Genomic DNA, 23,833 nt, shown 5'->3' on the forward strand with positions numbered 1-23,833 from the left:
AAGAAGACTTACAGTTGCTGTGGTTAGATTTTATTTTTCCATCTCCTTAGAAAGCAAGTAGGAACTTCAAGGGCTGGAGCAGCACAGCACCAGCACTGCATTTGGACAGGATGGGGTCAAAGGAACCTAACTTCCATCTGCTGAGGGCTTGGCACAGCTGAAAGGAGCTGAGACATAAGATACTATGGCCAAACTATAGCTACAAGAATGCTGCAGTTCCAGTTCGAAGCACAGTGAAAAATGGTCAGTGTGGCTTAGAGCTGAATTGACTCATGGAACAGCGAAAACAAACACAACTTGGCTGCATGCTAGCAGTTAACCATGGGGTGACATCCAGTTATTACAGATACAGCCAGACTCATGTTGTGAACAGTCCAAGCAGGCAAACCTTCTCACTGATGAAAGCCAGCACAGTAACACTGCTCTTGGTGGAAGTATTTTAAATGCATAATAAACATAAAACAATAGGTCCATTTAAGTGTCATTAAACTGTCAATCATTTCCAAACCATTCAATTCTTTAAGTCAGAATAACTGAGAGAAAAAATTGATATAATTAGAAGCAATTACTTTTAAATCCTTTAGTATTTCTTTTGAGTACAACTAACATGTGCTTAAGAAATGTGTAGTTCAACTATGAATTTCTATTTATATAACAGGAGTATAAAAAAAATAAGAAAAAGCTTTAAAGACAGTGATTTTTAATGCTTCTTTACGTGGCCAAATATTGTGTGACCGGTGGTCTTGTCAGAAACATTTTATTTTAGTGTTTCCAGGGTTTAAGAAAGAATAAAGACAATATGCTTTACAAAACACACAAAAAAAAAAATCTATACAAGACCTTACAGTATGGCAGTTGAGCTATGTTAGAAGATGCATTCTTTCACTCAGATTGTTTACCTTCCTACATTTTCATTGCCATAACATATTTGCCATTACTACAGAATGTGTGAGATACATGCAAAAGATATATCTAATCAAGATACTAAAGATGAATCAACACAACACCAGAAATCAGTGCTTCTTTGATAGAGGATGATTATGCTCTAACAGTCATTTATCATTTTACTCTTGATACAAATTTATTTGGGGGTTTACCAGTCTTTAGCTTAAATGTAGTCACTTTGCATTTTTCAGTTTTAATTTCCTGAATGTTTTCTTGTAATGAGACTACTCTATTGCTTCTTTTCTAGGCAGATTTTTTTGTCTGTTACTAGCAAACCTATTATATTTCTTGCTTTTCATCCAAGACATACTACTGTGTTTATTGCCTTTGCAAGAGAATGGCAATTCAGATTCTGAAATTGATAGGTGTGTGCACAGGTAATATTGCAGACCTTGCCCTCTGCTCTCTATCATAGTAAGTTTACTTTTCTTAGAGAATGGGAAGGAAATGGCTGTAAACATAGTGGTTTTTTTCCTCTTTTCTTTAAACTTCAAGGTTAGGATTCTCAAATAAATGTAAGGTTAGAGTATGAATAGAGTGGTTAATAAAAACAGCACTACATTTTTACAGCACTCTTTGAGAGTGCCTTTGAAAAACAGTCATATAATTCTAGTGAGATCATGGAAATGTTACCTGCAGGTAGGCCATATTTGTGGTCATTCCAAAGAACAGCCTTTTCCAAGCTACGGCCCCACACTCACTAATATCCATTCTATGCGCCACTGACAACCTAAAAGTGCACACTCCGTCTAGTTCAGACGTGGGTACAACTGCATTCCTGTCAAATTAACCACTGTACAAAGAATTCACTCTGGCATTACATTTTATGCCAGCTCCATCCCAATTGTGAGAGAACAGGTGAAATTTTTCCAGCATTAAGTTTGAACAAAGCTCCTGGACAACACTCAATTTTGCACAAATTGTTTGCGATGGAGTAAATTCATCATCACAGGCTTTGGTTGTTTGGGTTTTTTGCACTGTTGAACCAATGGTTTATACTGGGTCAACCTATAGTAGCCCATAACTTCAGTTTACATGATGTGGAGCAGGAATCTGCAAATGGATTGACTTCATCACATAATCACAATCTCAGTCTCACATGCAGTGAAAAAAGGAGGGACTGATTTCTTCCTTCCTCTGCAGCATGGTAACATGTCATTTTTTAGTTCATTTATCAGAAGAGCTTTCAATAATTCCACTGGAATAAATTTTTTACGTTTATCCAATTAGCAATATTTATATTGTCAAAGAAGTTAGTATATTAAGAGACAATAAAAATCACAGCATCAGTACAAGGATGTCATCTTCTTAACAGCTCCCAGACTTGACTTCCAGCCTTCCACAGACAAAAAAAAAAAACTGCCCATGCTAAGTTAGTTGCCTGGAATGTAAAAGTCTAACAACCCTGCAATGAGAGACTGAGAAGGAAATGGAGAAAGCAGAAAGCAGCATAGATGACACTAGGATTTATTGGTTCATCCTGAATACTTTTTCTGGAACAAAAGTTCCCTATATACTTCTGCAACAGCCAATCCAGCTATGAAAAACCTGTAAAATATTTCTCTCATCTGCAGTTTTGACAAGGCAGAAATGGAACTGGTGTTTGCTAGAAAAGGCAGTAATTTTAATATGCCTTACATAATAATAACAACTTTATATGTGTGAGTTACAGCAGATATATGATGCACTCCATTTGTATGCACATATTTGACCATACATAGATCCCAGGTATATTACAAACATTAGGTTCCACACTGTGCAAGTTGCTGCTTTTAGTCCCTGCAAAATAAAAGTCAATATATAATACTGCTACCTTTATATACTGATTTCTGTCTAAGGATGCCAAATCAAACTGAAAAGTCTGAGTAAAAAATGTTCCTCTTTTTTTCTACATTGGAAAAATGTGATCACATAGACTAAATGACCTGGTCTCAAACTGTACTCTTTACATTTAAAGTGCTCCACAGAATAAGCACAGCATAGCTTATGGATGACCTGAAGTTCCAAGATAAAGATTGCACTCATAAACTTTCTCCTCCACTGCAGTAGGACCTTCACCATAAAGATAAACCTCACCTGTACAAGACACTTACTAGGGAGGTGGTTCAAGACCATGAAATAATTTCTCCTTAGAAATGAGGACCATCATAAACTCAACTGTCTTCCGTTAAGTACAAGGAAACTTCTTCATTAGCCTTGAACACACTTTAATAGTGTTTCCATTGGGAGGGTGGGAGGGGAAGGCAGTAATAAAAACCTTTCAAAATAGTACACTTGCACTTCTCAGGAAATGAGGGTAAGACAGAAAAACATCACAGTACATATGGCAACCACAGATCGCACTGCTAATGGACCTTTAAAGAAATTCAGATCCTTTGGTGATACAACTTGCCCCAAAACAATCAGTACAAGAGGCCAAGTCAGAATCATCAATTTTTGGTTTCCAAATTTACAAATGTGTGTTTTATGATGCTTATATATTGTCATGCTGCATATGGGGATTCAGAAGGAATTGAAAATACGTGCTGAGCCCCTCCAATGGGAGTACTTCTGGATCTACTATATTTCTCAGAAGCAGGGTACTTACTACACATAAACCAAGTACTTATACCTCGCCTCTATGAGGCAGGAGCTCTTTACTTCCACTACGTCTAAAACTATGTTCTAACAGAGCTCAAAAGGAATATTTAAAGGGAGTTTATTGCTTTATGCACATGCGTTTACTTTAAAGACAGTATGTGTCCTTTCAGCCATCTCTACTTTTAGTGGCAGAATCAGGCTGACAAGAACAATATGTTGAAGTGCAACAGTGTCGGAAAGTATTCATGTTTGTTAATGCAACACCAAAACTGTGATTTCATCTGTCTGCTGATGTTCATTATTAGACAGCCCTTATCAGCTACAGTGTGACATCAGAATACACTTCTTTCACTACATGTATGTGAATCAGAAAGCAAATGTTGCTGTTGCTAATGGTTTGTTTTCAAAAGCAGTTATGCCAACATATCCCCAATTCTTGTATTATCTACAGAGCAAATGGTACAGTAATTATCCTTCACTTGTAAACCTATGCAACACAGCAGAAGAGACTTAAGATAAACCAAACACTAAATAAAGGTAAGTATAACTTGAACCCAATTAACACTGGTACTTAGACTCTTAATTCGCATAGGCACATGTTTAAATCAGACTGCAGCTCCCGAGCAACAAAAATAAAATTACTAGTCCTTCCTGTATTACTCCGATTCTGAGAAGATGAATGAAGACTTTTATTCAGTAAGATATTAAACTTGCTAATTCTCATCTAGGTTTCCATCCCAGTGAAACAAAAAGTCAAGAACTAAATAACAACTAGTCTAACTGTATTTGAACCTCAGGCACAGTCAGCAAAAGCAGCTGCATTTCAGCTTATCATCAGGATCCCCCTGATAAATCATAAATGACAATGCAGGAGTTCCTGGTCTCCTTCAGTACAAAGTCAAATGTACTTGGTTTATCTGCTGCTGAAATTAACTTCTGACCACACTCTTACATGCATGCTTTATTTTGCACACTGAGTGGTTCCACTGATCTGAATCAGCACTTCTGAGACAGGAAATGGCCTGAGAAACAAAACTGCCCTCAAATTTATCACATTTTCTTTCTTTCAGTGCATCTCTTGAAGCCTTCCTTAAACAATTCCAGTATTATGACTCCTTAAATTAAGGGTAACTACACTGATATACACACACATATTATCATAGCTCCTTTCCAATGGAAAAGGGAAGAATGCAAAGGGAGACAAAGTCCCACTATGAATATAAACGACCCTGCAAACTGTTCTTAACTGATATATCAGAAGAACATATCTACCACACCAGGTGACACTCTACAGAAAGACAGCAATCCTGAGTCTCCTTCACACAACCCATGTCTGAGCAATGCCACCATAAAGCTTCTTTTGTTTGTGATCATAGTTGTGTTCTTATTATGATTTACATTGGTTTAAGAGAAAATATAAGCATACTGGTTTAAGAAGAAAAAAAACCACCCCCCAAACCACGGGCCCCAACTCCAAACTACTATTGTCTCCTTAAAACTGTACAACACACCACAAAGTTAATTGTACACAGACTTGAAGATAATTCAATCATTAATCAACTTTCCAGAATTTAAGTATTTTCATGTCTTCAACAAGTATGGCATATTTCACTTTGGTTGCTCCAACTTTGCTAGTGCTCTCAGCCAGCACTGATGTCATCTTAACACATACTTTTTCCTAATAAAGAAATTTATCCAGTAACAAGAATTGCTTGCTTCACAGAGAAAATACAACCATATACTCAGAAATGCAGTATGTGGTTAAACCTGCAGTATGGTTTGACGTCCACACCCTGAGTTCTTAGTTGTGTTCCTAGCAATAGAAGGCTACTTGTGGATCAACAGAGAGGCTGCAAGATTAACAGTACAGCTTATTTTTCTGTTTCTGTATTTATCCAGCAATTCCCCTTGCCATTAAACCAGTTGATTGCTGCTGACTGTTAAGGTGGTGTATCACTCCTAACCTCTAAAGATTTCTAAAAACATAAAATACCAGAATGGTTTGGGTTTGAAGGGATCTTAAAGCTCATCCAGTTCCAACCCCCCCAGGCAGCAACAACTTCCAGTAGACCAGGTTGCTCCAAGCCCCTTCTGACCTGGGCCTGAACACTGCCAGGGCAGCCACAGCAAACATTTGCTTAGAAGAGCAAACAAATTAGTAAAACATCATCTAGCATATTTCAGAGTGGTTCTACCATGGCTTTTTAGAATGAAAAGGTATTTCACCAGAGATGTATATTTGTTCAAAATATTCTCACTGGATTCATACTAAGCTGAGAAAAGCTTTTATGCAATTAAAACATTATTTTTCATTAACATAGAGCTGAAATTTACATTTACATGAAGATATAATTTCATGCTCTAATTTCCCATTAAGAAATAACTTGGAATTGGTTTGGTATGTTTATTTAACATTTTCATTTAAATTCACATTCTGATTTATCCATTTTTTAATGAAAAGAAAAATCGTAAATATTTCTGATGTGTCACTGGCATGAAGCCCTTGAATTCAAACAAGCTTTGCATTATATTTCCATAAATTAAAAATAAGTTAGTCAAGGGCCTACACCTGCAAATGTCAGCAGATTTTGAAGGATTAAATCCCCATCTTGGTGGGCTGTTTGAATTCAAATTTTAATGGAAACTTCAAAATTTAAAAATGTGTTCAGTGCATTCATTTTCACTGAAGCACATAACGTATGTAATTAACAGAGAGATAGCTGGGAAAGGCAGGATCCAACGCTTGGTCATGGCTCAATTTGTCATTTTTAAATTGAAAGCTAAGGTTAAATATGCTGACTATTACAATAGCTTTGGGTTACCCAAAGGTCAGCTGAGCATCAGTAACTATGTGAAATTTAACCTGCCTTCACAAAGGCAATATACCTTTTGGGGTGGCTGACAATTTAACACTTGCAGTTTTCCCTCCCAGGCATGCACAACTATGTCTTTTTTGCTAATTGCTCAGCTTCTCAGCTGCCAGAGTATGCATCAAAGCATTTTAGGCAAACAAACATAAGTTTTAGCTTACCTTAAATGCAAACATGCAAAGGACAGCAATCTTCTTGCAAGCCAGTTCAAACAATGTGGTGCCAGAGTGGAGAAGGCAACCATAATCCCCTTCTGATACTGAGAAAATTGCATTGTGTAAATTCAGTCATCTCTGCTGCTGTTCTATTTGTCCTACCTCTTCTTGTTGTCAAGCTTTTGTTCATCCCCACCTAGCAGTTTGATCTTGGTCTAGGGCAAAAAAAAGAGGCAGTTTTCATATTCACAATGGATGCACTAGAGCTTCACAATCTATTGTATGGCCTACAAAGGATGCAAGGCTGAGTAACAAGAAAATACTGTCACAAACAGCACAGTAGGGACCAGCACCTGATATTTTTGAGATACGTGGTAGCGTGTACTTGCAGACCTGTGATACCACCACTACCATCAGTGCTTAACTGGAGTATTAGAGGTTTACTTCCACTTCTTCTCAAACTCTGCTCTGAAATATTTCTCAGCCTCACTCTAACTGACCTCTTGTCTCCCATTCTGATCCTTCCACCATACTCTCTCCCTTGCCTTTCTTTTTATCAAAAAGAACCACTTAGCAGGATGAAAGTATAACTTCTCAGCATTTACATCTTTTGCCTTCCAGGCTGGCTTAAAAGCAAGAAGGTCCTTATTGATGTTATTGAGTTGGAGGAGTTTTTCTTCTTTTCAATGGAAAACTGAAATAACATAATATTTATCATCACTGCAGTGTTCATTCAGCTTACAATGACTTGTTCTACTGTTTTGGACAATTTGCCATAGCTCACAGATATACTGCTTAAAAGAGGGGAAGGTGAAGAGTACTTTTTGCAGCAGTGACTTGAAATGCCCTGTTGGTTTATGTAGGATTTCTTCTTGTTCAGTTTTATGAATTAAATAAAATCTGTTTACCTTACTTACAGAGCTTGAGATGCCACTACATGAAACTCCATTTTCCGTGTTCTAAAGATAGATGTTGGATAGCTTAAGCCTTTATTTAACTTGAATCTGAATTTTCTTTTTGCCTTTCAGAAAACTCAATTTTCATAATCATTTATCCATTGAAAACAGCAGTCTAGGTCAAACTCATATTACATTAAAGCATAATGTCAAGTAGCTGAGCTTCTTTTGAGAAGGCTTTGTTATCTTTGAAAAAGGCACATAACACTGAGTTTATAAAACTATAAAGAATCAAGTTAGACATACTCAATGCAAAAGAGTAAAAATATAAAGTGGACGTCCAACAGACAAATCCTTTAGGACAACCAAATTGGGATGTATTTATATCTTAAACGTACTTTTATTATGAGTGAACCACAGCAATTTGCTTTCATAGTTAATGAAGCACAACTGTTACAGCTTCTCCAGCTGGAAAACTGCAACTACTCTTCAATTACTTTTTTGTCTGTCTGCATGACATTTTTCTATTTCATCAAGATTTTTACACAGGTCACTTAAAATCAATTGCAGAAATTTTTTTAGAGATGCATTGAGACATTCATATGTTCACTTCCAACCTTTCCATTATTCTTCTTTTACATTGCTTTAAATTTAAATATGTTTATGTATTTTATTAAGAGTTCAATGGGACTTGCTTGTGAAACAGAAGGCAGATTGTAAGCTAAGAGTTCACAGTTGTATTGCTACCAATGAATGCAGCTAGGAATATTAATACTGTTGGTTTTGTTCAGAAGAAAACTACACAATCACTGAACAGCTTACTGAAAGGCAAATTAAGGTGCCACAGGAAATTTTGGAGGTGTACTCCAGAGGTGTAGGCCACACCTGTGCAAATAGTGTGCAGCCATCACGTACCAACGTTTCACTTCTAAGAAATTACTAATTTCAACTTACAGTGAATTATTACTATTTACTCATAAATTGTTCAAAAATAGACAAACATTATTAACTACTCATACCATAATAATGCCTAGAATGTTATATCATGATCAGTTTCTTTGTGCATGTTGCCAAAAATCAATCACAGCAAGCAAGAAAGCTTCTGCCACAAACACCTCCCTCTTTTAAGAAGAATGCTGAGAGTGCTGGCAGCTCCTGAGCTACACCATTACAAGTCCTCTGCTCTAGGAAAATCCAAAACTATTACTTGCCCCAGACACATTTTAAATATAATCTTTCAGATGTTGATATTAGTCAGAAACTGCAGAAAACCCCAGTGCCCAATTTGTATCCTGTGAGCAGTTTATGACAACCAAAGGTAGGTTTTGAAAATAAGGAAGAGACAAAGTGCTTACAGAATCAGCACACGTCATACACTCTTGAAAATGAAGTGCATTACAACAGACATAAAAGAGCCTGCTGTAGTAAGACAAGCTGTAATGAGTTCAGTGTGTTAGTATGCAAGTTATGAAAGATTTCTCTTCTTTAATACAACATTTTTCATTATCATTAGTCCTTGAGGTACATGCCAACCTTTCACTGGCGAATGTAAATGACGGAAAGCCTCCAGGAAAGAAGGAATCACAGCTTTTTTCTTCCTGTTTTGAATTGTTGCACTACACAGTTTTGCAAGGGGAGAAGTAATTTGTATAACACTGATACTAAAGGCAGAGCTATGCAGTTTCCCATGATAACACTAACTGCAATCCCTACGCATTTCTGGCTGAAAATTAAAAACATGCACTATCAAATTTCTTTTCACAATAGCTACAGTATCTTCATAAATAATTGTATTTTTAACAGAAGATTCAATGTAATTAAAGATGATGATTTAAGGGATGATGCAATGCAAATTACTCTTTGCAGACCTTACAAATGAAAGATCAGAAAAACAGGGCTCTATTTTTCTCAGGAACAGACATTTCAATTAATATTTTCAATTCAAAGTAATATCAGCAATAGAAAAGAAGCAATGCAACTTACTGACTTTCTAAATCCCCAGTGCCTCTATGTTGTTTGTCAATACTGCTCTGGCAGCTTTTGAAAAAGCAACTCATAAGAGTAAAACTAAAACCTTAGAAACTCCACTATGTCCTAACATGGACCTAGTAGTGGTCAAGCATTCAGCTCCATCTGCCAGTATGCAAGTGGTATGGAAAGGTGGTTTTCTGCCAAACGAACCCTTTAAGCAACTCATTAAGTTACCCTCAAAATTTCTAACTCGGGCTTTTATTTATGTGTATTGGGAGGATATTACATTTAGCAATGAAATTTTGCTTCCATAAGCTTCAATTTATGTTGGAATAAAAAGCAAAACAAACCAAACAACTTGGAAAGAAAACAGTAGTATCACAGATGTATCTAGAGAAAAATTGTGCTGCCTTTTTGTACAGTTATTCTGAAGGAGAAAAGTGTAACATGACTGAATTTTATTTTTTTTTAATAATTATTTGCACATTACCTGTAAGAGACAACTGAAAAAGGTTAAAATATGTTTTCCTTTTTTCTTTTGAGAGAAGCCCAAGGATAAACCAGCAACTTCATAAAAATTTTACCACAATTTAGAAAAGGATAAAACCAAACAAAAAAACCCAAGAAATAGTGCTAATCTTTAATCTATGGTACGCTTCATGAAAACATAATTTAGGAAATTACATAAGAATTAGCTGGAATCTGTTCCGAGTCAAAATCAATTTTGACTGCTACATATCATTGTAAGCAACATAAGCTACTAACGATGGATTCTCATGACAATGTCTACTAAAATTCTCCTAGAGAACTGGAATCTATTACATGTAATCTACCCTAGGAATATTTTCTTATGATATTTATGACTGCCTCACTAATCCGTATCTATCCATAGTAACAATAGTAAGATTTTTGTTAATAAATCTGCAGATTTCACATCTGTTGCATCTTCAAATGCCTATCAAAAGCACTCAAATCAGCAAAGATTTTTGTTAACTTGGTTCTGTAAGCATAAACAGTCCCATTAAAGATAACAGGCTTTGTTAAAACTAATCCTGTACTAGATTGGATCTACAACTTAATTTTCTGTAATGTGAAATATACTCCCCCAACTTAACCACCTCCAAGAAAATCATCAGGTATGACATAACCCTTTTTGTCTGTGTTTCTTCCTCAATGGGTTTTTTTTTTCTTTCTTAATTAGCTATTCCTTGTTTCCTGGTACAAAAATAAAAGCAAAAGCAAAGATACAAACAACAAAACAGTCAATTGCCACTTCATTCCCTTTTATTTGTATGTTCAATCTTTATATATTCCCTTGTCAGAATGATTTTTATCTAGCGCCACACTGCTGAAGCCTGAGGTGCTACTATGGAAAGTCAAAAAGAAATCATTAATATGTTCCTGGTTTATTTTTCTAGATTTTAAAACATCAACTGATATTGTCACTGAGATGCTGAAATCAGGATGGTTGAACAGACCCTAATTCTTTCTGTCAATATTCCTAGAAAACTGAAAGTTACTAAATTGCCCCAAAGCAGAAATGACAGAGCTGCACCAGTTGTTTGACAGCTGAAAGCATCAAAGTAGCCGTTTTGAATGCCCCTTTTCATAGGCTTTTTTCCACACACCACCTTTTAGCCACTCTAAAGGGAAGGACCCTAGTCTACAGGGATGTTTGCTCTCAGACAAATTGAAGGTTCTTATATTATACAGATGTTACAAAGCAGCTCATCACTTTCATGTAATAGCCCTGGTTTCCAAAAGGCCAGTAGCAGTCCTACCTGCTGGCCTGATGCTATACCTGTGAAATAACCTACTTGTTATGAAATTGTTGAGTGCTTTGTATAGTGGATACCCACTGATACAAATCTTCAGTTTATTAACATGTCTGCCAACAGCACCAGAGATCAGCCCGTAACAAACCACTGGGGGTGCAAATCAGCAGTCAGAGTAGTGAAGCAAGAGGTGCTTTGCATCTCCTCTGCTACTGGCAGGCTAGTAATAACCGCACGTTGATCACAATGACACACTTTTCTACGGGACTGTAAGACTGATTAACTTATCACTCTCAAATAACCAAAGAGAAAACTCCTTGACAAGCAGTGATCTAGTTGTGCTGATACACCTTTACCACCTTTTTATCATGCTATTCTAATCAGATGAACTGATTACAGATGAAAGATATCACAACACTTTATTAGATGTAGACATATATATACACACAGTGTATTTACATGCCTGCAATGTTATATTTTTCTGCTTTTTAGAAAAAGGGATTTTTTTTTTCCTTCTACCTCAAACATGTCAAACAGAATCTTACTGACTAATTATCTTTCTTCTTCAATCTATCCACATTTAATAGTGTATAATTTATAGGAACTTTCAGAGTATCTTCAGTTGTGTAATAAAACTTTACTTGCCAGGCTACAGGCAAAAGATTTCTTTCTTGAAATGGATACAGGAGAGTTTCACTTGCCAGATTTTAATTACTTCTTAAGTATAACCAGCATACTTGCCAGTAAATATGGACTGAACTCCTAAGAGAACCTATCGCAGGTATATTCCAGTTCAAAGACAGAAACCAGATGGAGAGAGAAATCCGTACCTTTTATCAGCTGACCATACCTACACTGAGCCATAGCTCATTATCAGCTGCTTAGAACACGGTGATAGTACACTGGCAAAGCATGAACGGCTAGCACGAAGCAGGTCTCTCACTGACAATGTCAAAATGGATGTAGCAGTGAGAGCAAGTTGTTTAGGCTAACGCTCCTACCTAGAAGCCCCTTTATTCAGAGGAAAAGCTGGGCACAGTAAAAGCTGCTGGAAACTGCAGTAGCCCCAAGAGCTGAGCCATTCATAAACCCTACCTGGGGAACCAGTTTCTTTACCAGAGGTATAAATATAGCTTTTGGGGAGTCAGTTAACTATAAAGTCTGGCTGAGTATTTTTGAGCATAAATACTGTCACCTATTTGTTCCTTAGAATGACATACATAAGAAAATGTTATGCATGTACTTGACCAATAATCACGACTGCATCAAATTTCCTATCTGATGATTCTTAACAATTCCTCCTCCTAGCAAAGTCTACAAGAGCTCACATACGAGATAATTGCTTGGGCTAAGAGAGAAGGATGAGTGAACAGCAGTTGGAAACTGTGAAAGCAAACTGGAAACAGCTAAAAGTGAAAGTAATTAGTGAAGTACATTTTAGAAAACTTGGCATCAAGCGGATGCTCATGAGCGCCCCCCAGACACGGAAAGGACCTGGAAAAAGAGCCAAACATCAGAAGAGTGTGGTAGAAGGAGATGCTAAAAAGAAAATTGCTCTACTAAAGTCAATCATGCTGTGAACTACCTGATCACTTCTAACACATGCAGTATCTTTTCTTCCAAAAAGTGGAATTCTCCACAACACACCCGAGACCCAACATTACACTGACAAAAAGGGTAAGAACGAGGAAGTAAAGGTAGCTATTTCAACATGAGTTCAAACTGTCCACCTAAGTAAAGGTTAATACCGAAACTCTGCCTTTAGATTTTACAAAGCTACAGTGTTTGAGTACTTGCTGCTTCTTAGGATTGTAGAAACTATCACCTTGTCTAAAGCTACATGGAAAGAATAGTAGAGAAAATAATATACACTTAGGGTATAGTCTTTCTTTTGTAACTGGTACTAGTCCACAGTAAAAGAGCAGACCCTGACTCTCTTTCAAAAGCACACCAAAGTCCACTTTAAGTCACCATGAGCACTAAAAGGATGAAGGCACTGAGAGAAACCTGTCTGCCTGACATAGGTGTAGGTTTTATTATCAAACCTTCTATATCATTACAGCCAGAAACAAGCCATACAGCAAGACTATTGTGCTCCCTTTATCAATTTTGTTTCTTTCTGCTTTCCTGTCTCTCAACGGTGCATGCAATTTCCTTTCTTGTTATTGGTATGCAAATTTACCTGCTTCCAAAATAGCTCTCCTGAAAGACTGTTATTATGTTTGAAATGCAAGGTATGTACACCCACTTGTCAACTGCATGAGCTAGCTGTGGCAATTATAAATTCCTCTGAAGGGCAACAAACATTTGCCATAAATGGAGACTGAATTAATTCAGGCATTTGCAAAATACAGACTGTGGTTAGCCTAAGAGAAAAATTCACAGAATCAGAATCACAGAAACACAGAATCCCAAGGGTTGGAAGGGACCTCAAAAGATCATCTAGTCCAACCCCCCCGCAAGAGCAGGGTAACCTACAGTACATCACACAGGAACTTGTCCAGGCGGGCCTTGAATATCTCCCGTATAGGAGACTCCACAACCCCCCTGGGCAACCTGTTCCAGTGCTCTGTTCATCTATCTGACACAGACCACAAGCTTGCCATCCCCATTTTCAGAGATGCTGCAAGACCTTCAAATACTAACTCTTCTGGCAAACATCATTTGCCATACTCTCTTCATGAGGATCCCACATGTTCTGTTTTCTTTCCAAAAGCCCATCATCCCTCACATCCTATCACGCGACCAAAATGGGGTTAGGACCTACAGCCAGGAAACAAGAACATGTCAGCACACCCACTTGTAAGACTTTCAATCATCTGACAGCCTTACACATACCCCAGATGAGCAGAAAGGAGGTTAAAGCTTCAACTCTGGTCATGTGTGCAGCCTGCTACATGAAGGGAAGGAATAACCAGGGTGCTTCAGGACTACAGAGCTCACAATCCAAATGTGTGGATTGTACACTAATTTTTAGATAGACGCTCACAGTGCAGAGACAGATGGTGTCATAAATAGTGAACAGTGAATGAAAGAAGCCTGAACTAAGATAACTCAGCCTCCAGTAGTACCAAAAAAGTCTGTCCAGGTGAGCTACTGAACTGTGTCTGAAAGCCTTCAGTTTCCAGCCTCAGCTTCTGCAAGGACTTCAGAATGGTCAACACCATGCAAAGATGAAAAAACCTTATTAAGACACTCAGGGCGAAGAACCCCATGGATGCAACGAGATACAGAGCAAAGAATTGTACTGAACTGACAATAGTGGATGTGCTGTTACAAGAAGAAATCATATCCGATTTCTAATACATCCTACTGTAAACTATGGCCACCACCTCCACTGTAGGTGCAGTATAGGAATTCAGCTCTCAGCAGTATACTGTGAACCATGATTGTCTCCTCTTAGGCTATTCTAGGCTATACTACCTAATAGCTGGCAACAGACTGGAAATACTCTAATACCTTTGCCTTTTAACAGATGCAAAAAAGCTCACCATCTCCATTATATATATTAAAAACAAACAAAAAACCCCCCCAAAACCAAAAAAAAAAAAACCCCAAAAATACCAAAAAAAAAAAAAAAAGAAAAAAGAAAGAAATACCACACCAAGACAAAAAGAAAGCCCACCTTCCTCTTAACTCTAGCAGTGGTATGGTATTAACCAAAGCCTACAGTGAAAACAGGCAATAACTCTGAATCCTATTGCTTGTTCTTCTATTTCTAAGCTTATGCACAGGTTGTGGATATCCAAATTCTTGATGAGGTAAACAGTGCTTCCTTGTGTGATTAGCAGTAACACAGTCACCTAACCTGACAGTCACCAACTCCAAATTGCTTTAACAGTCTTTACAATTTTCATCTGCACTTCTGGATGTGAACTGCAACAATCAAATGCTGATGCCCTGAATAGAACTGGACAAAAATAAAGTTCATGAAAAATTAATTAGGCACAAAGCCTTTGTTCAGACTAGCACAAAGACAAGACTGCCCATCTGCTTATTATAGTCTAAAGTATGTGTCTGGAAACACAAACAAGTTTATGGAACAGATAAGTATACAGGTTGCTTGAAAATATGATTATGGTTAATAATTACAAACAGTTAAATTCTCAAATTGCTTAATACTGTGTTAAACAGCAAGCCAGCAATCCTTCCACCTGCCCTGGTGTCTAGCAAGAAGTACTGGTATATCATAGGTTTGCACAGTATAACTGCTGTCCTTTTCTGAGCTATGGATACAAACAAAGCTTCTAATGAGTGGTGTTCACATTTGCAACCAGCATACATGAAACACCCATATCACCTACATCAAAGTTTTAAAACCTTTACTACAGATGCAAAGTTCACCAATTCCTTAAACCCCCCAGATAACATCTCTTAAAAGTACTTTGATATACAACAGTTAGAAAAATTAAACTCTTGTGCTAATCAAAATTTCCTCAATTTTAATATTTGGGTGATCATCCTAATCAATCTACACAATCAAAACATAACTGCTAACTCCTGGTTTTGGCTCAGCAAACGCAAATTCACCTCATTTGGATTTTGAGCTGGATATCTTTAGTAAGTACTCCAGGTTTTTCTTATTGTGCCATGACAGAGAAATCCACCTCATAGGGCAGTCTCTGCAGTCATTTGACCACTGACTCTGTGACTTGGCTCCTGATCTGTCTTTACTGTCTTTGATCATTTGTTGCTATTTGCTATTAAGATTTTGTGTGTGTGTGTGAGAGAACTCTCAACTCTAATGGCAGTAGGAAGGAATGGAAGGATGTATGAATCAAGAATTAATGGAAATAAAACTAAGGAAAATTTGAATTGTGTATCAGGTATACATTTGTATTTACTATCCCAGCGACCTGGGAAATCAGGCTTGGAAACCTTTGCTCTGGTCTGTGCCGGTGCAAACAATCAGACAGGACTGCACCATATAATCCTGATATGCCTAGCAAGATTGACAAGGCTGCAAAGATCATTTCACACAAACCTGTTAAGGATATGGTATTTTGCACTAGACTTAACCTGCTATCACTTTACAGATAAATACACTTCCTACAACTGCAGCACATTGTGACACCATCCTCCTCTTCAGAGCTAGATACTAGTGGTTACACTAGTAAGTTAGGGATGAGGTCAAGGTACCCCACCAGCTCCCACTGTGGCATAAGTGCAAGGTCACAATGTTGCACTTGGGGTATTACAGAGGACGAGCTTCACAGATTCCTGACTACAGCACATATCCAGTACATAAGGTCAGCATTTCACAGGCCTTTCTTAAGGCATCTGCCAGTGTGCCAGCCACATACTGCCATCACATGTACTGATGTGGGTTCTCACCTGTCTGGAAGAATAACACCTTGGTAGTCTGGTAGCTACAGGGCTCAGAAAGGCAGCAATGGCATAAAAAAAATAATGTAAGCTTACTTCAGTTGAAAGAGCTACTAGAACTCTCAAGTTTAACAGTTCCTCTGTGTCTGTGAAATATCAATTCTGTCTCTGTGCCTGTGATACCAGACAGGCTTCATGAAAAAGCCTTTGGGTTGGGTTATTGTTATTATAATAAATGTTTAAAAACCAAAATAGCCTAAAGCAATTGCTCCTTGAGTCTTTCTGCAAAGTACGGTGGGCATGTTAACTACAAAACTAGAGGGATATGCAACCCTATTAAACCTAAGTTAAAAGATAACAATCCAGCCTGCAATAATCAAGCAAATTAATAGACCGTTACGTATATATATATATATATATATAAACATGATCTCTTACTCCTTGTGGTGCCTGTCAGACAGGCACTGATTTACAGTAATCTGTATTCAGATCCAGATCATGTTTAGGTTCAGTTGCTATGGCTCCCTGCTTTAAGCTCTCCTACATTCACCTCTCTCTCCCATAACCATTTATGGCAGATTTATTGTTAGAGAAATTAAATTTTGGCTTTCTTGAGGTTAAAGAATAAACAGCACTTTCCTCATCCATTATTTAAAGCTCAGACAGGGCTGTATGAGAAGCACACACCATGAAACCACTGGCAACCCTGGGTAAGCACTACAGAGCCCACTAACCTAAGGGTACACACTAGCCTGACTCTACTGTGGCTCCTTGAATGTGTGAGATGTATCTCCCTTCCCACCCGAGATAAACCACACTTCTGTTAAAACAGAACCACACTCCACTCCTCTGGCCTGAGGAGCATTTCCCTTCCTCTCTGATACTGGGAGGTTTTTGTTTTAATAAGCTGAAAATTTGATTTAATGATGTGTATTTTTTATGAGAGTTCCTGCAAGTCATATCTAAACAAAGCAGTGAGATCAGCTAGCATCTAAATATTGACAGAAATATTTGCCCATTGCTACGATTATGGGATACACCTACTGAATTTATTAGTTAGAAAAGGTGCTCAGAAAACTTCATCCTTTCTTCAAAATGTCAGAAGTTACCCACCAAGCACAGTAGGGAATAAGACTTTCACCTCTGTTCTGGGGAGTTTGGTACAAAACACATAAAAGAAACGTTAAGAGATATTACATCTAATTCTCCATCCCACTACCTCTTTAAAAAAAAAAAAAAAAGAAAAAAAAACCACACAACAAAACCACAGAAATCAAAGGACAAAGTAACTTAAAATAGCAGAACACCACAATAGCAAGTCTGCAGTCGTGGAGTGATGCTGCAGCCAGTACTTACTGTGATTCAGGATCTTTGGAAAGATTTATGGTAGGATAGTTTTTTTTTTTTTCCATCCTATTGGAAGTGATACATTAAATGGTAAATTGAATCTACTCCCCCCTGGTAAATTTCATCTCCACTTTCACCCTTTTCATTCTTGTTTTCTTAAGCCAACATTAATATACTATGGATGGATGGATACCATACCAGAGCTGCACCGTATTTGTGAGAGTAAGGATATTACACCTTTTGCCTGTTTACAGCTAAGAGAATAAATAAAATGGGAAAAAAAGAAATTAAAGTGACTAGGAATGTGCACATTTATCTACCTATCTTCCTTAATAAAACTTTCTCCACAAGTACAATTTCTTCCAAGACACTTATAGCCAGATGAGCACTCACACATTTTGCTCATACTGTCTACAAAAGGTCTCTCACAATATTGAATCTTATCAACATGATGTACTGTAATGACATTCTCTCAATAAGAATATTTTATGAACCTATACTTTTTCTCTTAGCTAGATTTAAAAGCATATCTTATGTGTGAAGGACAAAGTCTCCTATCAGAAAATCCCAGTATTGAACTGTGAGTCTTTCCTATGCTATGGGTTAATCGATTTGTTAGCAAAAGACCCCAAACGATTTAATTCCGCTTATAGTTACAAAGTGGGCCCTACTTCAAGACTGCTGCACTACAATATAGAACAAGCCACAATTGCCATCTGCAGCAACTGGCATTAAGTGTTGGTAGGTAGAAGGTTGAACCACATTGCTCACCTAGAGGCCATTTCTCTATTCCAGAACTAAATTATCTAGTAAAGTCCTCTTTGAAAAGCATTCTTTGTAGTTTATGATAATTATTTTAATATCATACCTGCTGATACTTTAGAGTAAAGGGTATTTGGTCTGTATAAATATTAATGTAAACTGTGATGCAATCTGATTTCATGCAGTTCAGTGTACTGCAGTGGTATATGTATGAGGTTTAACTTAAAGGATAATAAACATACAAATCAGAAAGGCCCATGGCTAGTACACACTATGAAGTTGGCTAGAATTACATACAGGACATACACTAAGTATACTCATCACTTGAGCATAAGTACAACTTGAAGTTTTCAGAAAAATCTCACATACATCCAAGAATCAACACTTCCAGTTTTGCACTACCCAGCGTATGGTGTTTGACATCTTAATGACCTATGTTGTTTCATTACAATCAAATCAGCAGTAATATCTTTCAATTTCCTCATCTTCAATACAAATAATAGATAACTTGGATGGCTACGAGTTTAAAGACTGACCTCTCAAATGGGTTGAAACGTTTCTTGTGTTGACCGGATTGTAGCCAATAGCCTTTTTCGGAGACAGCTCCTTAGATCAGCACCACCTAAATTCGTATAGCCATGGACAGTTACATGCTTGAGCTCCTCTTTGCATCTCAAGTTATAATCCCTTGCCAGCAGTTTTGGAGAAATACACAAGTTGCCTTTGATACCAGCCTTTTTAGGTGCATTACCCATTTCATGATTTCAGTGCTCCTGAAGCTGAGGAGATGTTCGACCTCCTCAGTAAGCAGCACTGCCATTTCTAGCGTACGCATAGCATTGCATACGTAGTTATTTGAAAAGAAACAAGATTATCTGCTATTTGCTACTTTACTTTCAAATCCACACCAGACAACGAAGCAAAGTTTCATTTAAAAAAAAAGTTAGCATTATTTAAAATTTTAGATCAAAGCATGGCAACAGAGTATTTACCCAATTAGCATGGCTGGTACTGCTACATACCTATAGTTTTAAACACAGGAAGGTTCGTAAAAAATATGTGAGATTTAGATTGAAAGTGTTCTCATCAGTTTTCTTTTTGTCAATTAAAATAAACTAATTCAAATTAAAGCTATCTTGAATAAATAGTTCACTTAGTGGAACAGTTCAATTTAAATAATCTACTCTGAAGGGTATTTAGAATTCCTTTCAGAATTCACTTCTTACTTCCCATAATCACCAATGCTCTTTTAATAGCCATTTGTGGCTTAATGATGACTTTCAGGTTCTCTTTTATTCTGGGAAAGACATTGTGAAAGTCCTAAGTGGTCCTCACTGAGTTCCAAAATTAACATTCAAAGTTAAAATGTCCAGAAAATAATGTACCTTCACTTAAAAGCCACATGGACTTGTCAGAGAATTTTTTTCATATATAAATTAGCACCCTCATTTTCTTACAGTTGCTTTTCATTATCTCTTTGTCTGATAGAAGTCTGGATGTGCTGCTCCTGGCTTTTCCACTAGTTCCTACAAAAACAACATTCTAAACTAAATTATAGAATAAGTGTGCACATTTGAGGCCTGCAATTAAAATATTGTTACTCTTGCACTGATTATTTGTTTGCCAGATTCACAATATTATTCCATGAGCACAGCCAAAAGGAGTTATAAGTGTAATCAATCTTCTACATCTATATGAGTGATCCTGAACACAGAAGGACAAAAGGAGTTCAACTTCATATTATTTTCATCAATTCTTGACCTAAATTATTATTTTAAAGGTTTAATTTCAAGCCCTGCCTACTTAAAAGCCAAAAACATTTTCAATTCTAATGGTTAATTATACAATAACTAAAATAAACTGAACCTACAACTAGGACCTAAAAATTAACATTTGAAACAAAATCTTACAGCTTATGGACCGGAGTTGTTTCAGACACCTGAACACCCCAATATTGTCCTGAATTCATGGTTTTGGAAGGTGAACTAAATTACTCCATCTAGAGAAGGGACATAGGAAGAAACAGTGCTGTAATGCCCAGGTTAGCATTACAAAGTTGGGCATTTTATTATGATTTAGTTTGACCACTGCCACACATACCCCAAAACACACAATTTGAGATAGAACAACCTCTGAAAATGTTCTTGAAGCTGAAGCTTCTGATAGGCCCTCCCACCTTGAAGAGCTCCTCAGATAGAATTTTAACAGTCTATTTCCAGGACTAGACTCAAGTTAAGAAAAAAGTACTCTCCTTCATTACTTAACAGCCATTGATGAACTATTTGGCTTTCTAGATAACATTTCCTTCTTTAAACTATGATTAGTAGCATTCAAGCAAGAAAACCATAAAGAAGAATATGAATAATAGAAATCCTCACTTCAAGGTACAACATTACAACATCTTTCTGAATTGCTAAAGCATACCAGAAATCAGACAATCAACTGGCATTTGCTCAATTTTTGAATTATATAATAAGAACTGTAAACTCAAAGAAACACAAGCTAATATAGTAATTTTTAAATTCTGAGGACACGTAGTTCTGATTTTTCACGAAAGCATTAAAAATGTTATGTTTCATTTATAAAAAAAGTCAGTGATTAGTGAAAACAATAGCATAATGCTCCCAACTATCATTATTTGGTAATTATAGTACCTTTAATAAAAATACCATGGGAGGAGAAGTTAAAAAAAAAAAAAAAAAATAAAATCACTGTCACAATTTTTTGGAGGAGCAGATTTATGAGGTTTTTTGCAAAGGAAAAAAGCTTCCAATCTTCAAAAATATCCACATTTATAAAGTCAAATTTCTTAAAGATTAATTTATTCCCAACAATTTGTCTTAAGAGAAAACACTAATCATAAAATAACATCTTATACTGCATTTTGATGTATGCCAATTGTATGTTTTCTTCATATTGTTTTCAGATGAGCTGAAACAAATGAAGTTTCTTTGGGCAGAACACCAGTGGTTTAACACATTACTGTCCCTCAACTGAGCCATAAATCTGGCTTTCAAACTAATTGGATCAGAAGTACTCAAATTATTTCAGTTTTGTATAGAACCACTTCAGAAAAGAGGAGGCAGCCACATCTTGACCTGTTAAAGATAAATATATAATTCATTTCCCAAATCTTTCATCAAAATCAACCTGTCATCTTATTTTTCAAATAACACCTCAAATATATGCTTTTCCTATCTCTTAAAACATTTTTTCTGTTCTACTGATGGAGATGAAGCAGAACACAAGTAACAGCCATACACTTTCATTTTATGCAGAACATCATTTATCATGAGTATAAAATAAAACAACACATATAGAATTACGAAGAGTACATCAGTAATGACTGAAGATGTCATACTTCATAGAAAAGACAAAGCAATCGTGTGCAGAGTGGCTATTATTTCTTCACTTTTTTGCCTTTTTTTAGTGTGTGAAGGTCCCATTGCCAGCAGGTCACTGCTGTCCAACAGAAGGTCTGGCAGTATGGAAAACAGCCTCAATTCAAAACTAAGCGACAAAAGCTGCCTATTACAGCCTGCTCTTGTTATATCACCTTTTAACCCCACAAAAAATCTTCTGATTTCTACTTTTTCAGCACAAATACCTGATCTCACGTGAGCCTGCAGATCAGCCTTCCCTTCTTTCTTCCTTTTTGTTCCAGCAGTCTCAGAACAGTACAACATTACTTTTGACCTAGAAAAAGAGTAGAAGAGGTTACTCATGAATAATGGTGCATGCATTGGTGCTTAGAATACCGTGTCTCTTGCTGCCCTATAAAATTTTATTATGCATGGTGAATGACACCTTTGAACGGCTACTGTGGGATGAATACCTTATGTTTCAGCCATGATTTGAAACTCTTTCATTTAATTTGGGGGTGGTGTCCTATTATGCCATTTAATCTCATGGAGCATTTCCAAACAGAATCTGTTAAAGAAGGGTAAGGGATCATACCACAGCACAAATGTTGGAAACTGGTGCTGTCTGTAAGGCTGAAAGTGAGCAAAAACTTTCTGGAGAGTGGAGAGAAAAGCAGAACACAATGGCCATCACTTACAAAATACACACTGTAGAAAATACAAGTCTGGACAAAGCTTATGTAGTTCCCTTCTTTAACAGTACAATTTTATTAGACGTATACTTACAAGCCACAAGTAAAAACTATAGTGCAAACACATCAAGACCCACCTGCCTTCCAAGCTGTGAGATCCCAAAAATGCCTTTTTTTTTTTTTTTCAATTTAATGAAGTTTAAAACGAGTATACTAATTTTGTATTTCTTTTGTCAGAGTGTTTGTGGTGGGTCGACCTTGGCCAGCTGCCACACTCCACACACCGCAGCTCTCTCTCTGCCCCCTCCTCAATAGGGTAGTGGAGAAGAGAAAACGACATAGCTAAGATGAAGCCAGGGGGCTCAGGTACCAACTACCCCGGGGGAAAACCAGACTCATCTTTGGGAAAATTAATTTATTTTATTGACAATTAAATCAGATTTAGCGAGAAACAAAAGCAAAATTAAAACAACGCCTCCCCCGTTCCTCCCAGGCTCGCCTTCCTTCCCTCATTCCCCACTCTTCCACCTGACCCCTCTGCCTGAGGGGTACCGGAAATGGCGGCTGTGCAGCTCCCTGCGGCTCCACCGCGGGCTCCGCGCAGGCCGCAGCTCCCTCAGGAGCTCTGCACCCGCTGCCTCCGAGGGGGAATCTCCGAGGAGCTCCTGCCGCTCTGCCCTCGGGGCTGGCCGGGCCGGGCCGCTCCTCACCCTTGGCCCGCCCGCTTTTCCTCAGCCGAAGGCACTTGCACGAAGCGTCCTCCCGCGGCTGAGGGGCTGGGCTGGGCCGGGCCCCACGGTGGTGCCGCTGAAGCCAGCTGGAACCGGCTGGGACCAGCGCAAAGGAGGACAGACCTCACCCCGCCTTAAATAGAGCCCTCAGCAGCAGCACCTGGTACAGTATCACTTTGATTATAATTGTTTCCAAAAGTTGCATTGGGAGTATATGCATAGGGACATAAACAGATATATTGGTTAAAAATACGTTATTGGTTAAAATTTTCAGGAGACGTGGACTGTAAAATTGTTGACTGTTGGGAAATTATAGTTGTTTTCAACATCCTAAATGTTCAAAACCTGCATCAGGTTTTACATAGGCTATAGCTAAGAAGCCCTATATGCAATAAGCTGCTTTTGCCATGCTAGTGGATATA

General features: G+C 37.5%; 1 long non-coding RNA gene across 2 annotated transcripts in view; it reads right to left on the bottom strand.

Annotated features, from left to right (window-relative positions):
* LOC136007645 (uncharacterized) overlaps positions 1-23,505 on the bottom strand; it is a 49,888-nt gene extending 26,383 nt beyond the window's left edge. The window contains exons 1-3 of one of the 2 annotated variants that reach the window (XR_010609783.1): positions 23,233-23,505; positions 22,234-22,322; positions 6,557-6,765 (exon numbers count right to left, since the gene is read on the bottom strand). This is a non-coding gene — a long non-coding RNA (uncharacterized LOC136007645). Of the gene's footprint in view, positions 1-6,556; positions 6,766-21,341; positions 21,725-22,233; positions 22,323-23,232 lie in introns of those variants that run through there. The other variant, XR_010609784.1, reaches the window with a different exon arrangement.
* Between the last annotated feature and the right edge of the window lie 328 nt (positions 23,506-23,833).

Source organism: Lathamus discolor, chromosome 2 (genome assembly GCF_037157495.1).
Source record: "Lathamus discolor isolate bLatDis1 chromosome 2, bLatDis1.hap1, whole genome shotgun sequence".
Lineage (NCBI taxonomy): Eukaryota > Metazoa > Chordata > Aves > Psittaciformes > Psittacidae > Lathamus > Lathamus discolor.